Consider the following 14,523-nt stretch of genomic DNA (forward strand, 5'->3'; position numbering starts at 1 on the left):
ACTTTGGCCCACTGCTTGGATGACATCACCATATGCAAATCCGTCTTCTGCAGACCTTCCCCCAGGAATGCTTGTACTAGTTGTTGCATTTGGTTTGTTGTTTGGGGGTGCTTCAGTATTAGGCAGCCTTCTGCCCTCCCATGTTCATCTGAAAATATGTGTTCTCCCTGCAGTTGTTGTCCCCAGATGAGAGTTCCCTTGTTCTGCCTCAGTTGAATCTCCTTTACTTGACAGAGATGTGCCTGAGCAGCGGCCCTCCCCAGCCCTATCCCAAATCATACTTATTTTGCATAGGAGATACCATGGTCATGAAGATTGTTCTCCCAGGGTGAGGTTCATTCATTGCATTCTGGGTATGCTGACCCCTGTGATTTCCCCAAATGTGGGAAACTCGACTGCATTATTTGTGGTAGTGGGGGACTGTGTTTGTGCTTTCCTCTGGTCAGCTCTGGTAAAAGTCAGATTTCTTTGTCTCAGATCTTCCTCTAGCCTTGTTCTTCTTTCGAGAGTTCCCTTGTGCTGCCTCAGTTGGATCTCCTTCACTTGACAGGGGGGTGCCCGAGCAGCGACCCTCCCCAGCTCTAGCCCAACTCCTACTTACCTGCCAGGTGAGATACTATGATCAGGAAGGTGCTCATCCCAGGGAAAGGCTCACCCATTGCACTCTGGGTGTGCTGCTCCTGTGATTTCCCCAAATGTGGGACACTTGACTGCATAATTTGTGTTTCCTCTGGTCGGCTGTCATATAATTCCGATCTCTTTGTCTCAGGTCTCTCTCCAGCCTAGTTTGCTGTGTGTTTCCACTTCTCTTTTCTTGAGCCGCTCCCTTCTATGCCCTTGCGCACTATCCTGACTTCTCCCGTCTGCTTACTTTGTGCCTTCCAACGCACAATGCGAACTACAGGTAGTGCTGCAGGTCCCACACCCTTTTACTTGCCTTACAGAGCAGCTCTGGAGCTGTTACAGTGCCCAGCTGCTGCAAGAAATCAGCTTGAATGCTTCAGGGGCTGGGGCATAGCCAACATGAGCCCCACACCGAAGGAGGTTGGAGGTGTTTAATGCGAACTAGGGGTCATCCAAGCGCCGCAAAAGGCCGCCATGCCCTGCACACCCCTTTTCTCTTTTCATATGCAGACGAGGGTTGAAGCCAACTTTGACCCACTGCTTGGATGACATCACCATATGCAAATCCATATGCTGCAGGCCTTCCCCCAGGAATGCTAGCACTAGTTGTTGCATTTGGTTTGTTGTTTGGGGGTGCTTCAGTATTAGGCAGCTTTCTGCCCTCCCATGTTCATCTGAAAATATGTGTTCTCCCTGCTGTTGTTGTCCCCAGATGAGAGTTCCCTTGTGCTGCCTCAGTTGAATCTCCTTTACTTGACAGAGATGTGCCTGAGCAGCGGCCCTCCCCAGCCCTATCCCAAATCATACTTATTTTGCATAGGAGATACCATGGTCATGAAGATTGTTCTCCCAGAGTGAGGTTCATTCATTGCATTCTGGGTATGCTGACCCCTATGATTTCCTCAAATGTGGGAAACTCGACTGTATTATTTGTGGTAGTGGGGGACTGTGTTTGTGCTTTCCTCTGGTCAGCTCTGGTAAAAGTCAGATTTATTTGTCTCAGATCTTCCTCTAGCCTTGTTCTTCTTTCGAGAGTTTCCTTGTGCTGCCTCAGTTGGATCTCCTTCACTTGACAGGGGGGTGCCCGAGCAGCGACCCTCCCCAGCTCTAGCCCAACTCCTACTTACCTGCCAGGTGAGATACTATGATCATGAAGGTGCATCTCCCAGGGCAAGGCTCACCCATTGCACTCTGGGTGTGCTGCTCCTGCGATTTCCCCAAATGTGGGAAACTTGACTGCATAATTTGTGTTTCCCCTGGTCGGCTCTCGTATAATTCAGATCTTATTGTCTCAGGTCTCTCTCCAGCCTAGTTTGCTGTCTGTTTCCACTTCTCTTTTCTTGAGCCGCTCCCTTCTATGCCCTTGCGCACTATCCTGACTTCTCCCGTCTGCTTACTTTGTGCCTTCCAACGCACAATGCGAACTACAGGTAGTGCTGCAGGGCCCACACCCTTTTACTTGCCTTACAGAGCAGCTCTGGAGCTGTTACAGTGCCCAGCTGCTGCAAGAAATCAGCTTGAATGCTTCAGGGGCTGGGGCATGGCCAACATGAGCCCCACACGAAGGAGGGTGGGGCTGTTTAATGTGAACTAGGGGTCATCCAAGGGCCGCAAAAGGCCGCCATGCCCTGCACGCCCCTTTTCTCTTTTCATATGCAGATGAGGGTTGAATCCAACTTTGACCCACTGCTTGGATGACATCACCATATGCAAATACATCTGCTGCAGGCCTTCCCCCAGGAATGCTTGCACTAGTTGTTGCATTTGGTTTGTTGTTTGGGGGTGCTTCAGTATTAGGCAGCCTTCTGCCCTCCCATGTTCATCTAAAAATATGTGTTCTCCCTGCAGTTGTTGTCCCCAGATGAGAGTTCCCTTGTGCTGCCTCAGTTGAATCTCCTTTACTTGACACAGATGTGCCTGAGCAGCAGCCCTCCCCAGCCATATCCCAAATCATACTTATTTTGCATAGGAGATACCATGGTCATGAAGATTGATTTCCCAGGGTGCGGTTCATTCATTGCATTCTGGGTATGCTGACCCCTGTGATTTCCCCAAATATGGGAAACTCGACTGCATTATTTGTGGTAGTGGGGGACTGTGTTTGTGCTTTCCTCTGGTCAGCTCTGGTAAAAAGTCAAATTTCTTTGTCTCAGATCTTCCTCTAGCCTATCCCAAATCATACTTATTGTCATCCAAGCAGTGGGTCAAAGTTGGCTTCAACCCTCGTCTGCATATGAAAATAGAAAAGGGCAGGGCATGGCGGCCTTTTGCGGTGCTTGGATGACCACTAGGTTTGCATTAAACACCTCCACCCTCCTTCAGTGTGGGGCTCATGTTGGCTATGCCCCAGCCCCTGAAGCATTCAAGCTGATTTCTTGCAGCAGCTGAGCACTGTAACAGCTCCAGAGCTGCTCTGTAAGGCAAGTAAAAGGGTGTGGGCCCTGCAGCACTACCTGTAGTTTGCATTGTGCGTTGGAAGGCACAAAGTAAGCAGACGGGAGAAGTCAGGATAGTGCGCAAGGGCATAGAAGGGAGCGGCTCAAGAAAAGAGAAGTGGAAACAGACAGCAAACTACGCTGGAGAGAGACCTGAGACAATGAGTTCTGAATTTTACGAGAGCCGACCAGGGGAAACACAAATTATGCAGTCAAGTTTCCCACATTTGGGGAAATCACAGGGGCAGCACACCCAGAGTGCAATGGGTGAGCCATGCCCTGGGAAAAGCACCTTTTATCTCACCTGGCAGGTAAGTAGGAGTTGGGCTAGAGCTGAGTAGGGTCGCTGCTCGGGCACCTCCCTGTCAAGTGAAAGAGATCCAACTGAGGCAGCACAAGGGAACTCTCGAAAGAAGAACAAGGCTAGAGGAAGATCTGAGACAAAGAAATCTGACTTTTACCAGAGCTGACCAGAGGAAAGCACAAACACAGTCCCCCACTACCACAAATAATGCAGTCGAGTTTCCCACATTTGGGGAAATCACAGGGGTCAGCATACCCAGAATGCAATGAATGAACGTCACCCTGTGAGAACAATCTTCATGACCATGGTATCTCCTATGCAAAATAAGTATGATTTGGGATAGGGCTGGGGAGGGCCGCTGCTCAGGCACATCTCTGTCAAGTAAAGGAGATTCAACTGAGGCAGCACAAAGGAACTCTCATCTGGGGACAACAACTGCAGGGAGAACACATATTTTCAGATGAACATGGGAGGGCAGAAGGCTGCCTAATACTGAAGCACCCCCAAACAACAAACCAAATGCAACAACTAGTGCAAGCATTTCTGGGGAAAGGCTGCAGCAGATGGATTTGCATATGGTGATATCATCCAAGCAGTGGGTCAAAGTTGGCTTCAACCCTCGTCTGCATATGAAAAGAGAAAAGGGGCGTGCAGGGCATGGCGGCCTTTTACGGCGCTTGGATGACCCCTAGTTCGCATTAAACACCTCCACCCTCCTTCGGTGTGGGGCTCATGTTGGCTATGCCCCAGCCCCTGAAGCATTCAAGCTGATTTCTTGCAGCAGCTGGGCACTGTAACAGCACCAGAGCTGCTCTGTAAGGCAAGTAAAAGGGTGTGGGCCCTGCAGCACTACCTGTAGTTCGCCTTCCACTGCACAAAGTAAGCAGACGGAAGAAGTCAGGATAGTGCGCAAGGGCATAGAAGGGAGCGGCTCAAGAAAAGAGAAGTGGAAACAGACAGCAAACTAAGCTGGAGAGAGACCTGAGACAAAGAGATCTGAATTATACGAGAACCGACCAGGGGAAACACAAATTATGCAGTCAAGTTTCCTACATTTGGGGAAATCGCAGGAGCAGCACACCCAGAGTGCAATGGGTGAGCCTTGCCCTGGGAGAAGCACCTTCATGATTATAGTATCTCACCTGGCAGGTAAGTAGGAGTTGGGCTAGAGTTGGGGAGGGTCGCTGCTCGGGCACCCCCCTATCAAGTGAAGGAGATCCAACTGAGGCAGCACAAGGGAACTCTCCAAAGAGGAACAAGGCTAGAGGAAGATCTGAGACAAAGAAATCTGACTTTTACCAGAGCTGACCAGAGGAAAGCACAAACACAGTCCCCCACTACCACAAATAATGCAGTCGAGTTTCCCACATTTGGGGAAATCACAAGGGTCAGCATACCCAGAATGCAGTAAATAGAACAATCTTCATGACCATGGTATCTCCTATGCAAAATAAGTATGATTTGGGATAGGGCTGGGGAGGGCTGCTGCTCAGGCACATCTCTGTCAAGTAAAGGAGATTCAACTGAGGCAGCACAAGGGAACTCTCATCTGGGGACAACAACTGCAGGGAGAACACATATTTTTCCTCGTACTGTCCGTCTCCTCTGGGCACAGTTTCTCTAACTGAGGTCTGGAGGAGGGGCATAGAGGGAGGAGCCAGTGCACACCCAGATCTAAAGTCTTTCTTATAGTGCCCATGTCTCCTGCGGAGCCCGTCTATCCCCCATGGTCCTTACAGAGTCCCCAGCATCCTCTACGGACTACGAGAAAAAAAAATTACCGGTAGGTTTAAAATTTTATTTTTTTCTCTGCAACCCACTGCTAAATTGTGCTTCCTAGCTGTTTTTTTTATAAAATCACTTAATTAAATCTAACTCTGATTACGTCAGAGAAGGCCAGGTACCCTACACCATAAGAGGGGGTTTGAAATTTTGACTTGTCTACTTAAAGATCACCAAAATCTGATCACAAGGTCAAATACGTCCCTGGGTGGGATTGAACCACCAACCTTTTGGTTAATAGCCCATGTAAGTGCAAGAGATCCTGAAGCACTCACTCATCATGGGAAAGTACCAATGTGTTTCTTACAAAAATTCTCCAGATTATTGACTTTTTAAAGTTTTTCTAGGAAACGTTCTAGATGAATGCTTATTAGCCTTTGTCAGTATCTACTTTTGCAAGGTGTCTCTGTGGCGCAATCGGTTAGCAACCAAAAGGTTGGTGGTTCAATCCCACCCAGGGATGTAATTGACCTTGTAATTAGATTTTGGTGATCTTTAAGTAGACAAGTCAAAATTTCAAACCCCCTCTTATGGTGTAGGGTACCTGGCCTTCTCTGATGTAAACAGAGTTAGATTTGATTAAGTGATTTTATAAAAAAAACAGCTAGGAAGCACAATTTAGCAGTGGGTTGCAGAGAAAAAAATTATACAGGCAGAAAAGTCCAATTGAGTGATTAAACAGCTCTTCATTTTCTGATTTTATGTTTATGCTAACAAATTTGCTCTCTGAAAAGTGTCCACAAAGCCAAGTCTCTGATTAACACCTTTGTAGGAATGGTTTTTCACCTATTACTGAATTAAACTTGCTTCATTGGAAAGGCAGCAAGATGCATCCTCATTTCAATGTCTACTGAAATAATACAGGTTGACACCAGGAAACATAAACGTCACTGCATCCTTGCTGCTTCCTCATGTGGAAGTCTGTTTAATGTGAAAACAAGGTGATATCTAATCAGCACACAGGTAAGGAATTAAGAAAATCTTTCTTTATGGGTGAAGATGTTTCTCACAAAATTGTTGCACCAAAGCATCATTGAAATTCAAGCTGGAAAGATGATTTTAATATATCACTTGTACATTTTGTACTGCTCTTCTGGTGACAATGTAGTTTGTTTTTGTCAATTACCATGTTAATAATAGGGTAAAGAAAATTAAGTGGATTTTTGAAAGAAAACAATACTGTCAATATACTATTAAAACAAATTAAAATGGTAAAAGTTATTGTACTTTAAGTAAAAATAAAAGAGCCAAAATATCAATCCCAGTTTTGGATTACTTTAATTAACAAAAAACAATGCATATAGCAGAGGATAGTTTCAATCTGCCTACCTCTGGGTTATGGGCCCAGCATGCTTCCGTTGCAGTACTCTGCTGCTCATGTAAGTGCAAGAGATCCTGAAGCACTCACTCATCATGGGAAAGTACCAATGTGTTTCTTACAAAAACTCTCCAGATTATTGACTTTTTAAAGTTTTTCTAGGAAACGTTCTAGATGAATGCTTATTAGCCTTTGTCAGTATGTACTTTTACGAGGTGTCTCTGTGGTGCAATCGGTTAGCATGTTTTGCTATTAACCAAAAGGTTGGTGGTTCAATCCCACCCAGGGATGTTTTTGACCTTGTGATCAGATTTTGGTGATCTTTAAGTAGACAAGTCAAAATTTCAATCCCCCTCTTATGGTGTAGGGTACCTGGCCTTCTCTGATGTAATCAGAGTTAGATTTGATTAAGTGATTTTATAAAAAACAGCTAGGAAGCACAATTTAGCAGTGGGTTGCAGAGAAAAAAAATTATGCTGGCAGAAAAGTCCAATTGAGTGATTAAACAGCTCTTCATTTTCTGACTTTATTTTTATGCTAACAAATTCAAATTTGCTCTCTGAAAAGTGTCCACAAAGCCAAGTCTCTGATTAACACCTTTGTAGGAATGTTTTTTCACCTATTACTGAATTAAACTTGCTACATTAGAAAGGCAGCAAGATGCATCCTCATTTCAATGTCTACTGAAATAATACAGGTTGACACCAGGAAACATAAATGTCACTGCATCCTTGCTGCTTTCTCATGTGGAAGTCTGTTTAATGTGAAAACAAGGTAATATCTAATCAGCACACAGGTAAGGAATTAAGAAAATCTTTCTTTATGGGTGAAGATGTTTCTCACAAAATTGTTGTCCCAATGCATCATTGAAATTCAAGATGGAAGATGATTTTAATATATCACTTGTACATTTTGCATTGCTCTTCTGGTGACAATGTAGTTTGTTTTTGTCAATTACCATTTCAGTAATAGGGTAAAGAAAATTAAGTGGATTTTTTAAAGAAAACAATGCTGTCAATATACTATTAAAACAAATTAAAATGATAAAAGTTATTGTACTTTAAGTAAAAATAAAAGAGCCAAAATATCAATCCCAGTTTTTGATTACTTTAATTATAAAAAAAAAAATGCACATAGCAGAGGATAGTTTCGATCAATCGACCTCTGGGTTATGGACCCAGCATGCTTCCATTGCACTACTCTGCTGCTCATGGAAGTGCAAGAGATCCTGAAGGCTAAATTGATTAAAGGCCTAAAAGTACTGGACTATAAGGAAAGACTTACTAGGCTGAATATGTATACACTAGAAAAGAGGTGCCTAAGAGGAGATATTATTAATATCTTCAAATATGTAAAGATACATAACAAAGAGTTATCAGAGGAATTATTTATTAAAAGAACACGTGGTCACTTGCTGCGACTGGAGGAAAGTTCAGAACGCAATGGAGGAAAGGGTTCTTCACTGTTAGGGCAATCAGGATGTGGAATTCCCTGCCAGGGAAGGTGGTAATGGCGGACTCTGTAATTAGATTTAAAAAAGGAATGGATACATTTCTGAATGAAAAAGCTATCCAAGGTTATAATACTTAAAATATCAACATGGTTAATCCGGGGGTAACATGAGTTATAGTAGCTAACTAGTCATAAAACATTATTCAGCAAGTATGTAGAATCATCACAACTTAAAACAGGTTGAACACGATGGCCAATTTGCCTCTATTCAACCTCAAAAACTATGTTACTATATTACTATGTTACTGTAGTATACAGAACACCACAATGCAATGAGCAGTGATAGTGAGCACTGATGAGGATACTAGAACTGACACTGAGCAGCAAGATGCAGCACTGGACTATTAGTAATGTACTGTAGTATGCTGAGCACCACAATGCAGCACAAGACAATGAGCAGTGATACTGAGCACTGATGAGGATACTACTGAGAACTGACACTGAGCAGGAGAGACACACTACTAGTATTACTGAGCAGCAATAAGTAACCACTGATACTGAGCACTGATATTGAGATTTCCACTGAGAGAACATAGCCACGTCCTCTCCGCTCTCTCTTCAATGCACGAGTAAAAATGGCGGCAACGCGCAGCTCTTTATATGGAATCCGAATCTCGCGAGAATCCGACAGCGGGATGATGACATTTTCCCTTGTTCAGGTTTTCCGAGTCAGGCGGGAACAACCGAGCCTGCCTCGGACCAGTGTAAACCACGTGGAGTTCGTGATCAACAAGTCACAAGGGCAAACACTCAGGGACTCAGGGCTTGAGGCGTAGATCTTAGGACCAGCTGCTACAAGCATGGCAGAGGTGTCACTATCACTGGTGACACCCAGAGAGGTGGCGAGGGAGATTGTAATGCAGTGCGCGCAGATAAGCAGCGCAATGGTAAAAAGGAGGCATGGTTTCATAGGTAGGGGCGTGGCCTGGTGGCCTGAATCTACATTTTGTTGCTCCGGGTGTCCCGGGGGTTGGGGGCTGCACCCGGGGACTAGTGTGTGAGCGGCGCTGGCTCCTGCACAGTGACAGGGCATGGCCACCCAGCATGACGCCTCCCTTCTTGACCATGCTGTAATTGCAGTCGCACTGCAGTTCAGCGTGATCATAAAAAATGGTGTAGCCTCCTGCTGGTGTAGACTGTATGTGCGCGCAGGAAGCCGCCACCATTTTTGTGATCACAGCGGCTGAATGTGATGTCATACAGCCGCTGTGACCACGCCCCCTGTGTCTCCTCCGTTGCAGACCCCATTTTCAAGCCTTGCCCCTGCACCGCTCCATCCCTGACTTGGAAATGGAGTGTTGCTGACCCCCCTCTCCCCCCCCCCCGCCCCGATTGACAGGCAGAGGTGATCGCATTCTCTGCGGGGTGCCGCAGAAAATGCAGGCACATGCGTATGCTCTTAGCAATTTTTGCAGTTGGATCGCTTATTGTGATTGCAATCCAACCTGAATCAGGCCCTATTACCTATCACAATGCGCTGCGGGCAGTACAAAATTGGGTTAATATAGGAGAAAAAACCCCAGACCTGTGCTCCTTAACTGTACCTGGTGGCTAGTGGAGCGGCTGCCCAGTAATCAGTGTCCACGCCAGTGCGCACATGGCCCACCCCCTACGGCCACGCTCCCCTTCATCAGCGGCCTCGTGATCCGGAAGGGCGGTGTGTGTGTGACTGACCTTAGGAAGAAACCGGAGCCTCCGCTGCAGTGACCCAGCAACCAGGGCACGGGAGTATACAGCACCGCTGGGAGTGATGAAGCTGCAGTAAAGATGTCTATTAGACCTAGCCTGCTGCAGCCCTTGTAGATTCTCATAAAACAAGTTCTTCTTTTCTTGTCAAAATGAATAGCTAAGAATATGCTGCCTGAGGCAGGCCCCTGTTAAGTGGCCTGCTACTGAAGGCACCAACTACAAACTGAGCTCCCTGTTCATGGAAGCGGGGTTATAGAGGAGGATGCGCTGAGCATCTTGGGAACAGTCAAAAGCTTTGAGCCGGTTGGTGCCTCAGATCAAGATCCTACTCTACACCCCAATGTGAATCCTTGTGGAGTCCAGTGTACCCCACAGAAGAAATTAATGTGTCACACCCATTGGCAGCAACCTTAGAATAGCTGCTGACGGGCACAATTGAGAAAGGAAGGGGGGGGGGGGGGGGACATTTGAAACCAGCACATAGATGCAATTCAAATATGTAATTTGTACCTTCCTATTTTAAAATATAATGGATGAACCTCACCCTGTGAGAACAATCTTCATGATCAAGAGATCTCATATGCAAAATAAGTATGAGTTGGGATAGGGCTGGGGAGGGTGGCTGCTCGGGCAGCCCCTCCCACGTCAAGTTAAGGAGATTCAACTGAGGAAGCACAAGGGAACTCTCGTCTGGGGACAACAACTGCAGGGAGAACACATCTTTTCAGATGAACATGGGAGGGCGGAAGGCTGCCTAATACTGAAGCACCATTAAATATCAAACCATATGCAACAACTAGTACAAGCATTCCTGGGGGAAGGTCTGCAGCAGACGGATTTGCATACGGTGATGTCATCCAAGCAGTGGGCCAAAGTTGGCTGGAACCCTCATCTGCATATGAAAAGAGAAAAGGGGCATGCAGGGCATGGCGGCCTTTTGCGGTGCTTGGATGACCCCTAGTTCGCATTAAACACCCCCACCCTCCTTTGGTGTGGGGCTCATGTTGGCCATGCCCCAGCCCCTGAAGCATTCACGCTGATTTCTTGCAGCAGCTGGGCACTGTAACTAGTGATGAGCACCGGAAATTTTTCGGGTTTTGTGTTTTGGTTTTGGGTTCGGTTCCGCGGCCGTGTTTTGGGTTCGAACGCGTTTTGGCAAAACCTCACCGAATTTTTTTTGTCGGATTCGGGTGTGTTTTGGATTCGGGTGTTTTTTTTCAAAAAACCCTAAAAAACAGCTTAAATCATAGAATTTGGGGGTCATTTTGATCCCAAAGTATTATTAACCTCAATAACCATAATTTCCACTCATTTTCAGTCTATTCTGAACACTTCACACCTCACAATATTATTTTTAGTCCTAAAATTTGCACCGAGGTCGCTGGATGACTAAGCTCAGCGACCCAAGTGGCCGACACAAACACCTGACCCATCTTGGAGTGGCACTGTAGTGTCACGCAGGATGGCCCTTCAAAAAACTACTCCCCAAACAGCACATGACGCAAAGAAGAAAAAAAAGAGGCGCAATGAGGTAGCTGCTGTGTGAGTAAGCTAAGCGACCCTAGTGGCCAACACAAACACCTGGCCCATCTAGGAGTGGCACTGCAGTGTCACGCAGGATGGCCCTTCCAAAAAACACCCCCCAAACAGCACATGACGCAAAGAAAAAAAGAGGCGCAATGAGGTAGCTGTGTGACTAAGCTAAGCGACCCTAGTGGCCGACACAAACACCTGGCCCATCTAGGAGTGGCACTGCAGTGTCACGCAGGATGGCCCTTCAAAAAACTACTCCCCAAACAGCACATGACGCAAAGAAGAAAAAAAAGATGCGCAATGAGGTAGCTGTGTGACTAAGATAAGCGACCCTAGTGGCCGACACAAACACCTGGCCCATCTAGGAGTGGCACTGCAGTGTCACGCAGGATGGCCCTTCCAAAAACTACTCCCCAAACAGCACATGACGCAAAGAAAAATGAAAGAAAATAGAGGTGCAAGATGGAATTGTCCTTGGGCCCTCCCACCCACCCTTATGTTGTATAAACAGGACATGCACACTTTAACAAACCCATCATTTCAGTGACAGGGTCTGCCACACGACTGTGACTGAAATGACGGGTTGGTTTGGACCCCCACCAAAAAAGAAGCAATTAATCTCTCCTTGCACAAACTGGCTCTACAGAGGCAAGATGTCCACCTCATCATCATCCTCCGATATATCACCGTGTACATCCCCCTCCTCACAGATTATCAATTCGTCCCCACTGGAATCCACCATCTCAGCTCCCTGTGTACTTTGTGGAGGCAATTGCTGCTGGTGAATGTCTCCACGGAGGAATTGATTATAATTCATTTTAATGAACATCATCTTCTCCACATTTTCTGGATGTAACCTCGTACGCCGATTGCTGACAAGGTGAGCGGCGGCACTAAACACTCTTTCGGAGTACACACTTGTGGGAGGGCAACTTAGGTAGAATAAAGCCAGTTTGTGCAAGGGCCTCCAAATTGCCTCTTTTTCCTGCCAGTATAAGTACGGACTGTCTGACGTGCCTACTTGGATGCGGTCACTCATATAATCCTCCACCATTCTTTCAATGGGGAGAGAATCATATGCAGTGACAGTAGACGACATGTCCGTAATCGTTGTCAGGTCCTTCAGTCCGGACCAGATGTCAGCATCAGCAGTCGCTCCAGACTGCCCTGCATCACCGCCAGCGGGTGGGCTCGGAATTCTGAGCCTTTTCCTCGCACCCCCAGTTGCGGGAGAATGTGAAGGAGGAGATGTTGACAGGTCGCGTTCCGCTTGACTTGACAATTTTGTCACCAGCAGTTCTTTGAACCCCAGCAGACTTGTGTCTGCCGGAAAGAGAGATCCAAGGTAGGTTTTAAATCTAGGATCGAGCACGGTGGCCAAAATGTAGTGCTCTGATTTCAACAGATTGACCACCCGTGAATCCTTGTTAAGAGAATTAAGGGCTCCATCCACAAGTCCCACATGCCTAGCGGAATCGCTCTGTGTTAGCTCCTCCTTCAATGTCTCCAGCTTCTTCTGCAAAAGCCTGATGAGGGGAATGACCTGACTCAGGCTGGCAGTGTCTGAACTGACTTCACGTGTGGCAAGTTCAAAAGGTTGCAGAACCTTGCACAACGTTGAAATCATTCTCCACTGCGCTTGAGACAGGTGCATTCCACCTCCTATATCGTGCTCAGTTGTATAGGCTTGAATGGCCTTTTGCTGCTCCTCCAACCTCTGAAGCATATAGAGGGTTGAATTCCACCTCGTTACCACTTCTTGCTTCAGATGATGGCAGGGCAGGTTCAGGCGTTTTTGGTGGTGCTCCAGTCTTCTGTACGTGGTGCCTGTACGCCGAAAGTGTCCCGCAATTCTTCTGGCCACCGACAGCATCTCTTGCACGCCCCTCTCGTTTTTTAAATAATTCTGCACCACCAAATTCAAGGTATGTGCAAAACATGGGACGTGCTGGAATTTGCCCAGATTTAATGCACACACAATATTGCTGGCGTTGTCCGATGCCACAAATCCACAGGAGAGTCCAATTGGGGTAAGCGATTCCGCGATGATCTTCCTCAGTTGCCGTAAGAGGTTTTCAGCTGTGTGTGTATTCTGGAAAGCGGTGATACAAAGCGTAGCCTGCCTAGGAAAGAGTTGGCGTTTGCGAGATGCTGCTACTGGTGCCGCCGCTGCTGTTCTTGCGGCGGGAGTCCATACATCTACCCAGTGGGCTGTCACAGTCATATAGTCTTGAGCCTGCCCTGCTCCACTTGTCCACATGTCCGTGGTTAAGTGGACATTGGGTACAACTGCATTTTTTAGGACACTGGTGAGTCTTTTTCTGAGGTCTGTGTACATTTTCGGTATCGCCTGCCTAGAGAAATGGAACCTAGATGGTATTTGGTACCGGGGACACAGTACCTCCAACAAGTCTCTAGTTGGCTATGCAATAATGATGGATACCGGAACCACGTTTCTCACCGCCCAGGATGCCAAGGCCTCAGTTATCCGCTTTGCAGCAGGATGACTGCTGTGATATTTCATCTTCCTCGCAAAGGACTGTTGGACAGTCAATTGCTTGGTGGAAGTAGTAAAAGTGGTCTTACGACTTCCCCTCTGGGATGACCATCGACTCCCAGCAGCAACAACAGCAGCGCCAGCAGCAGTAGGCGTTACACGCAAGGATGCATCGGAGGAATCCCAGGCAGGAGAGGACTCGTCAGAATTGCCAGTGACATGGCCTGCAGGACTATTGGCATTCCTGGGGAAGGAGGAAAATGACACTGAGGGAGTTGGTGGTGTGGTTTGCGTGAGCTTGGTTACAAGAGGAAGGGATTTACTGGTCAGTGGACTGCTTCCGCTGTCGCCCAAAGTTTTTGAACTTGTCACTGACTTATGATGAATGCGCTGCAGGTGACGTATAAGGGAGGATGTTCCGAGGTGGTTAACGTCCTTACCCCTACTTAGTACAGCTTGACAAAGGCAACACGCGGCTTGACAAATGTTGTCCGCATTTCTGTTGAAATACTTCCACACCGAAGAGCTGATTTTTTTGGTATTTTCACCAGGCATGTCAATGGCCCTATTCCTCCCACGGACAACAGGTGTCTCCCCGGGTGCCTGACTTAAATAAACCACCTCACCATCAGAATCCTCCTGGTCAATTTCCTCCCCAGCGCCAGCAACACCCATATCCTCCTCATCCTGGTGTACTTCAACACTGACATCTTCAATCTGACTATCAGGAACTGGACTGCGGGTGCTCCTTCCAGCACTTGCAGGGGGCGTGCAAATGGTGGAAGGCGCATGCTCTTCACGTCCAGTGTTGGGAAGGTCAGGCATCGCA

At 46.9% G+C, this 14,523-nt stretch overlaps 6 non-coding genes and 3 pseudogenes across 6 annotated transcripts; 5 read left to right on the plus strand and 4 right to left on the minus strand.

The window, feature by feature from the left end:
• Nucleotides 1-277: 277 nt before the first annotated feature.
• Nucleotides 278-441, plus strand: LOC134950380 (U1 spliceosomal RNA). The gene has a single exon (XR_010183309.1). It is a non-coding gene; the product is annotated as a U1 spliceosomal RNA (small nuclear RNA).
• A 152-nt stretch (nt 442-593) lies between these two features.
• Nucleotides 594-747, plus strand: LOC134953178 (U1 spliceosomal RNA; annotated as a pseudogene).
• Nucleotides 748-1,427: 680 nt separating this feature from the next.
• On the plus strand, nt 1,428-1,591 carry LOC134951626 (U1 spliceosomal RNA). The gene has a single exon (XR_010184331.1). It is a non-coding gene; the product is annotated as a U1 spliceosomal RNA (small nuclear RNA).
• Nucleotides 1,592-1,743: 152 nt separating this feature from the next.
• On the plus strand, nt 1,744-1,906 carry LOC134952337 (U1 spliceosomal RNA). Its single transcript, XR_010184885.1, has one exon. It is a non-coding gene; the product is annotated as a U1 spliceosomal RNA (small nuclear RNA).
• Nucleotides 1,907-2,576: 670 nt separating this feature from the next.
• LOC134951015 (U1 spliceosomal RNA) lies at nt 2,577-2,740 on the plus strand. The gene has a single exon (XR_010183831.1). It is a non-coding gene; the product is annotated as a U1 spliceosomal RNA (small nuclear RNA).
• A 506-nt stretch (nt 2,741-3,246) lies between these two features.
• Nucleotides 3,247-3,378, minus strand: LOC134953671 (U1 spliceosomal RNA; annotated as a pseudogene).
• A 152-nt stretch (nt 3,379-3,530) lies between these two features.
• LOC134951590 (U1 spliceosomal RNA) lies at nt 3,531-3,694 on the minus strand. The gene has a single exon (XR_010184302.1). It is a non-coding gene; the product is annotated as a U1 spliceosomal RNA (small nuclear RNA).
• Nucleotides 3,695-4,357: 663 nt separating this feature from the next.
• On the minus strand, nt 4,358-4,520 carry LOC134952451 (U1 spliceosomal RNA). The gene has a single exon (XR_010184968.1). It is a non-coding gene; the product is annotated as a U1 spliceosomal RNA (small nuclear RNA).
• Nucleotides 4,521-4,672: 152 nt separating this feature from the next.
• On the minus strand, nt 4,673-4,821 carry LOC134953654 (U1 spliceosomal RNA; annotated as a pseudogene).
• Between the last annotated feature and the right edge of the window lie 9,702 nt (nt 4,822-14,523).

Source organism: Pseudophryne corroboree, chromosome 8 (genome assembly GCF_028390025.1).
Source record: "Pseudophryne corroboree isolate aPseCor3 chromosome 8, aPseCor3.hap2, whole genome shotgun sequence".
NCBI lineage: Eukaryota > Metazoa > Chordata > Amphibia > Anura > Myobatrachidae > Pseudophryne > Pseudophryne corroboree.